This window comes from Gymnoscopelus microlampas (assembly GCF_963454915.1).
Source record: "Gymnoscopelus microlampas genome assembly, chromosome: 1".
In the NCBI taxonomy this organism is placed as follows: Eukaryota; Metazoa; Chordata; class Actinopteri; order Myctophiformes; family Myctophidae; genus Gymnoscopelus; species Gymnoscopelus microlampas.
Genome location: NC_139962.1, coordinates 29,383,081 through 29,389,920, shown reverse-complemented (window position 1 = coordinate 29,389,920; position 6,840 = coordinate 29,383,081). Strand labels below are relative to the sequence as shown.

Here is a 6,840-nt window from a genome sequence, read left to right as displayed (position 1 = left end):
CAACAAAAAAAGTCCCAAATTAATAATTGTCATGCAAATGGTGAAGTATTGTGCAAGTAACAGTTTTGCACTGGCTCATGCTATACTGTAAAAACGAGGCGTTTGTTATATCTCCTTTCCTTTGCACTTCTATCCCATTGTCTGCCCTATACTACAAGTGTCTTTATTTTACGATTTTATATAAAAAAAAGAACAGCGTAGCTATCCATAGTCTATAAGTTGGAAAACTCTGCCTTAGCCCTCTGACTTAGCCTATAGTATTTACAAAACTTCATTTTAGACATAGGCTTCGTCTATCTTCTTGAAATTCCACTTTTATGACAATTGAAAAGTTGTGCATTTATTTCCCTGTATTGTCCGTTTTCCCGCTTTTTAATGTTAGAAATGTGCGTACTGTGAACCTTTGATGCTTGCGTCCAGTATAGCCTATATCAGACAAGCCATATTCCATCTTATAGGCTGTATATAGCCTACCCTAACATATAGCTTTTGACTATAACCTGTTTATTATTCCAGGAATTTAACAAAAATGCCAATACATTGTATTGGCACACGGTAATAATGTAACCAGGTGCCACTGCAGACACACTGGGCTGTGTGACATTCCATTATCCTATGCTATTAAACCCAGGTAGCCTATGGGCTGCACGCCTTGTATTCATGTAGAAATCGTGTTTGTTTTGTCTTAATTAACATCTGTTTTCCTTGACATTTTTCCACGTGTACAACTATAGGCTATGACATTTTTGTATTATTTTATTTTTGTTTTATTTTATTGCCACCATAGCTCAATTTACAGCTGTGTGTATCAGTATAAGTTACTAGACACATTCCAAAAGTAGCCCATAAACTCCAGCACTACTCGATACAAATCTGAACAGCCTCACTCTGGGCTTAAAAGCTGTTAGCTGATAAAACTTATAAAAAACACAAATACGGTCGCTCACGGTAAGGCTACTGTAGTAGCCAAATGATTGCTAAACTAACGTTCATATATAAAAGAATAGTGCATATAGTAAATCGCTACAAAAAGCAAAAAGAACGGAGAAAATCCCAGCCTAGCGGTGGGCGGCGGTCTGCTCCCAGTATTAACTTTCACTGTCTTTCGTTCTAATCAAACTCTTACTTTCCGCTGTACTTAATTCCATATTTTCCAATTCCTGATCATTACTTTCCTCTTTCTCTACTTCTATCTATCTATCCATCCCTCCCTCCCTCCTCTCTCTCCCTCCCTCCCTCTCTCTCTCTCCCTCTCTCTCTCCTTTGCTGAATCTTATTGATCCAGAAGGCGGCTAATTAGCCCTTCCCTTCGTGCCTGTGTAATGAAGCACATGCGCACTGAATTAATCACAGCCATTTTTTTTGCAGGAAACTAATTAGCAGGAATAAAGATCCAAAGAGTTTTTTTCTTTTCAATCATCAGATCTCACTTTCACCTCTTCCTCGCTCCCTCTCTAACACAAGACTCATCGCCTTGCTTTGCATCCAAATTATTTTTATATTGCCTTTACAACTAATAGCCCTACTTCGTTTTTTTACACACTCCGCAACAACAATGATCTTTCTTTTGCCATCCTAAGCGCAAACTGACCAAAAGGGACTTGCCTTGATGGGATCTTTAGCTAAATCGTCTCAATACTGGATTAAAAAGCAAGGATCACAAAGCGGCAGCGAGAGATTGTAAGTTTCAACTTTGCGTTTGTCTCTTTTCCTCTCTTGTTTCTACGATTCTATTCTTTTCGCTATATAGACTTATCTGGATCTCTTTTCCCACTGTGCACGTAGCCTGTAGCCCATGTAACGGACCTAGCATTTACACACATTTTTGACAAATGACAAGCGATCACAAGTTATTTCCATGCAAGTAGTTGTGTTTATTCTCGGGGTTTTTATACGTATCGTTACCTGTGTTTACATCTGCGATCGTCCTCGTTCTCCTCATGAATGGAAGAAAAGCAACGGGCAAAAAAGACAAGCGATCCTCTGATCCGAGCTGTTGACCACCGAAAAACATCGTTTTCGAACACATTGTGTGCATTTCGATGGGATCGGAAAAGGCACACTGGGCTTATTGGTGTCAAGAAACATGTTTAGGGCACAATTGCATTCAGATCAGGTTTAATATTCGGCAGACAGACGAAGGGAAGCAGCGGCAGCTGCACATGAAGCGCAGCCCCGAAAGGGAACTCGAAGTCCAGCTCCTAGGTCCGTGTCCGTCCGGCGACAGGGGAACCACCGACCCCGCTTTATCATTTTGGACAGATATGGCACTTGCCATATCATCGTTGTAGGTTTATAAATTCCTTTTGGATAAAAAAAGCTCGCTTTTCTCCTCCGATCACGATTCTGAGACGTGTGTAATCCCTCCGCCCCAGAGCCTCAGTACTTTTTCCTCTTTCGCCACTTTGTCCATCTTTCTTTTTTATTTTTCATGGGTGTTAGTTTGCTTCTTTGAAGCTGTTGTTTGAGTCGATTCTTGTTGTTCATTCCCTGACGGAGCCGCCACATGCAAATCGATCGACATGTGTGCGTGCGTGCGTGTGTCTGTTGGTGTGTGCGTGTGTTATGTGGTAGTGAGTGTGGTGGTGTGTTTCAAAAACGGAGCCCCGATCGAGTCCTTCATGGCAAGAGCGGACCATCCAGACCTCGGATCACCGAGGATAGGGTTCGAGCTGCGGGTTGAAAGGATAGGTTACTACTTTGGGGAAGACATAGTCTTGGATCAAGACTATCATAGATGTATTTTATCGTTTCTGACTTTTAGAAGTCAGACTCGATACAAATAAATCTATTATAGTCTTGATCCAAGGCTATTGGGAAGACATAGGTAGTCTATTATACCCTAAACATTACATTTACATGATCAGACGCTCGATGGAAGAATATACTTCGTTTTTTTGAAGAATAGCTACATACCGGAATGAAAACATCCATAGATTTAGCCTGAAACCTATAACTAAAAGACGACACAATAACACTTGAGCTATTGGTATTTAACTTAAACTAGGATAAGCTAAATATACAGGCCAATTAGTATCCAGTTAACAAACATTTTGCTTTCTTTCTCAGAAAAGTCATATGTTGTTATAGCTCAGGTGAAAAAAAAGCAAACGACGCATGGAATGAGATTTCTGGGCCGAATGGGCCTGATCCAAAATATAGGCTAGTTTCTTTTACTCTATATTATACACCGCGCATAGGCTATAGTTCAAACTGGTCTCCCCAAAAGAGGGACAGGCGAGGGAAAAAAAAGAAGATGAAATGCAGTTGGCATCTTGGCGTTTAGGTGCCATAGCCTTGAAGAACTCCAGAAAAGTAGCCTACAGAAAACATTGATGACTAGTCTAGGATGGAATGGAGCTACAGTCAGAAATGGCTGAAAAGAATGTGCCAGTCTTGGATTTTTCGCGACACAGAGACGGCAAAGAAGAGAGAGAAAAAAGAGGCTTTGCTAGCAGAGGCAAGGATGTGCGAGGTTGGGGGAGAATGAGAGGGGGAGGTTGAGAGGCTGGGGTCAGACAGCAAGAAGCAGGGGAACAGGGGTCATGGAGTGAGTGCAAAGATAGATAGAAAAGAACGAGCGGAAACCCCTCACCAACAGTGGATTGAAGACAGAAAGGGAGAATCGGACTGCATGGGGAAACAGTGGTAGCCTATAGTGGATTTAGGGTGGGGTGGGCATGTTTTTGGGGTCACACAAAGCTTCATTAAAATTCTGGGGGTCAACAAGATTAAGAATATGGCTCTGCTTTTGCTAAATCATGTGGGGGACAAAAGATAGGCTAGTTGATTTTTGTATTAGTGCAAATTTATCATCGAGAGTGTAGTAGTGATAGTATAAAGGAAAGGCAAAAAAAAAAGAGAAAACAGTTGGGGTGGGTGGTGTTGAGGGGGTTGGGTAGGGGGGTCAGATAGCCATGGGCCATAGAGAAAAAGTCAGGCAAGAGGTCAGAAAAACAGATCCCTACCTTCCAGTTTCTAGAGGAGCTGTATAGCTTCTACAAACAGATACCTTAGGCCAAAGGGCAGAGGAAGGGGCAAGATGAAATTCAAAGTAACTAAATACTGCGCTATTTTTTCACAAAATAGAACACTGTGTTCTAACCCCTGTTCCTTTGGTTTTTGCCTTTTGCAGTATTATCATTGTATTCAGTAGGCTACATCAGTATGGCTTATAAAACATATAGGTTAGTGATTAGCTCTCACAAATCACAGTGAAACGATGGCATCGAGCATAGTAGACTATGGGACAGGTAGCCCACTGTGCCAAAATTCCAGTGATCTCTCCCTCTCTCCTCACACACGACTCCTTCTCCTCTCTCTCACCCCCACACTGTTCTCCTCCTCCTCCTCCCTGACTCTGTCCTCTGTTGCAAAACAAAGACGAGGGAAATCTTTAGTGTCATCTCTCGTGTGTGATTTTGCAGTCTCGTTGTTCTCATTGTCACATTTATGTTTCACTGTGAACATTTACTGGCGAAGGTATACGTTTTCATTTGCTGTTTTCTTGTGTGTTCTATTTCAAACATGTTACAAACGTGTTTGGGTATGCCGACTATAGAAAGCTCACTTCTGAACCTCAGAAGTAGGCTATTGCATTTAAAAGAACGAAGGGTTGTGAATGTGGCAAAAGGGTGGATGTTTTTATCACTGACTATGTTTATGAAAATCACTGGTAAATAGTACTGTTTTCCGACTATCTTAATTTTCTAATTTGATTAAGAATCACATAAGAGAAGTGAAATAAGAAAGATGAATATACATTTATCTTAGATTATTATTATTTTTCATTTTGAAGAATACTTTCCTTCTCTTATGTTATTCTTGGTATTTGTTGATAGATGTATGTGATATATTAGGTAATTCTTTAAAACCACAGGTTGACCTGTGTTATATAGATTAGGTGGCAAATTCACAATGCATGTTGTGATATGGATGCATGATTTGACTAACTATGCTTAATTTGTCTGTTATCTAATGACAAAAAACAAAAATAGATTAAATCCACAGTTCTGTTGATATTGCTGTGTTGCAAAGCTATAGCCAATATAGGGGTGATTCTGATTCTTTAATTATCAAAAGAAAGAGTGGACATAGTTGAAGATGTTTTTGTTGTTGTTGACATTGATAATCATTATTCACTATCAACATAGACTATTCAGTATTATAATGCTGTAATGTGGGTATGTAGCCTCTCTGCCTCCATTGACACACATTATCAGTCTGTATTACCTTCTGTTCTCCCCAGTTAGTCCTCCTACATGAGCATACAAGGTACATGAGCATATTTAATGACTGGTATCGCACAATGTTCACATCCTCCTGTTATACTGGGAATAGTGAATGCAGTTGAGGAGATGAGATAAAAAGAACAGCGGTCGTTGCTGATGGACTTGCTTACATGGTTAGTGGTAACACAGAGAAGAGGGAGACAGCGCCTCTGGCCGTCTACCACAGTGTGTGTGTGTGTGTGTGTGTGTGTGTGTTTGTATGTCTCTCTCTCTCTCTCTCTCTCTCTCTCTCTCTCTCTCTCTCTCTCTCTCTCTCTCTCTCTCTCTCTCTCTCTCTCTCTCTCTCTCTCTCTCACCTCCTACCCTTCCACTCATGGGGACTGGCACCAGAGGAACCGCTGCCATGTGCTTAGTTGGAAGATAGCCCTCTTTGGGGCAACAGCAGGCCGCTTAGGGGCAGGGCATGCATGGGATAGCACCTTTTTATTCAACACGCATTGGATGGTCACCCCAGGTCTACACACAGAGAATAAAAAGAACATGTACTATATTGACAATTTAGGTGTAGAATATCATTTTCATTAAATCACAATTAGCTAAACCCAAATGATAATAGTAATCATAATAATGATCATTATTATGATGATAATACTAATAATTAATAATACTATTATTATTATTTGTAGTTATGTTGTTTTTATATTGTGTTGTAATTTTGAAAACAAAAAAACAAAAAGAGGAAATGGATTCCTTGTAAAGGACGTATGGTAAATATGAATATGTCCATGTGGATGAATCCACAGTGAAAACAGAGTGGTGAGTGTAAATCATCTCCCTCATCTATTTGCCGTTGAGACGTGTGCAGCCTAGGCTATAGCAGATGTCGACGATGGCTCGAAATGTTATGTGTTTGTTAATGTATGTTTTGAATATGCAAGTTTGCAGCCAGGACCAGTTCTTCCAGTTTGTGCCGAGACCAGTCATGTACGTGTCATCCTGTCATAAAAGAGTGGGGGGGGCTTAGTGTATGCAGGGCTGAGGGCGAAAATGTGGAGGGAGGCTGGAAGGAATGAGTGTAACGCTCAGGTCTGTGTGTGTGTGTGTGTGTGTGTGTGTGTGTGTGTGTGTGTGTGTGTGTGTGTGTGTGTGTGTGTGTGTGTGTGTGTGTGTGTGTGTGTGTGTGTGTGTGTGTGTGTGTGTGTGTGTGTGTGTGTTATACCTGATCCCTAATCCCAGCAGCCCCCACAATCACCACAAGGGCTCCTCTCCACTGGCAGCGAGCACATCCTTTCTTTACGTTTCCCTCCCTGTCCTCTTTCTGAGTTCTTGTTCTCACTGTCATACTTTTATCTTTTTGAAGTGAAGTTGGCAGGAATTCCTGTGGTTTGCTGTTTCACAATATGTTATCGTGTTAACAATCTCCACTAAATCATTGTGGTGTGGTGGATTTATGATTGAGAAGATGTGCATGTGGCGTTGTGTGTGTGTGTGTGTGTGTGTGTGTGTGTGTGTGTGTGTGTGTGTGTGTGTGTGTGTGTGTGTGTGTGTGTGTGTGTGTGTGTGGCTGCAAATGCTTTACATTATGAATATGCAATCATTCTTTACATTA

At 41.0% G+C, this 6,840-nt stretch overlaps 1 protein-coding gene across 2 annotated transcripts in view; it reads left to right on the top strand.

The window, feature by feature from the left end:
- Positions 1-1,323: 1,323 nt before the first annotated feature.
- The window catches only part of zfhx3b (zinc finger homeobox 3b), a 179,486-nt gene continuing 173,969 nt past the window's right edge, over positions 1,324-6,840 (top strand). For both annotated transcript variants that reach the window (XM_084061696.1, XM_084061695.1), the window contains exon 1: positions 1,324-1,680. The gene's annotated coding sequence lies outside the window, so the exon portion shown is untranslated. The remainder of the gene's footprint in view (positions 1,681-6,840) is intronic.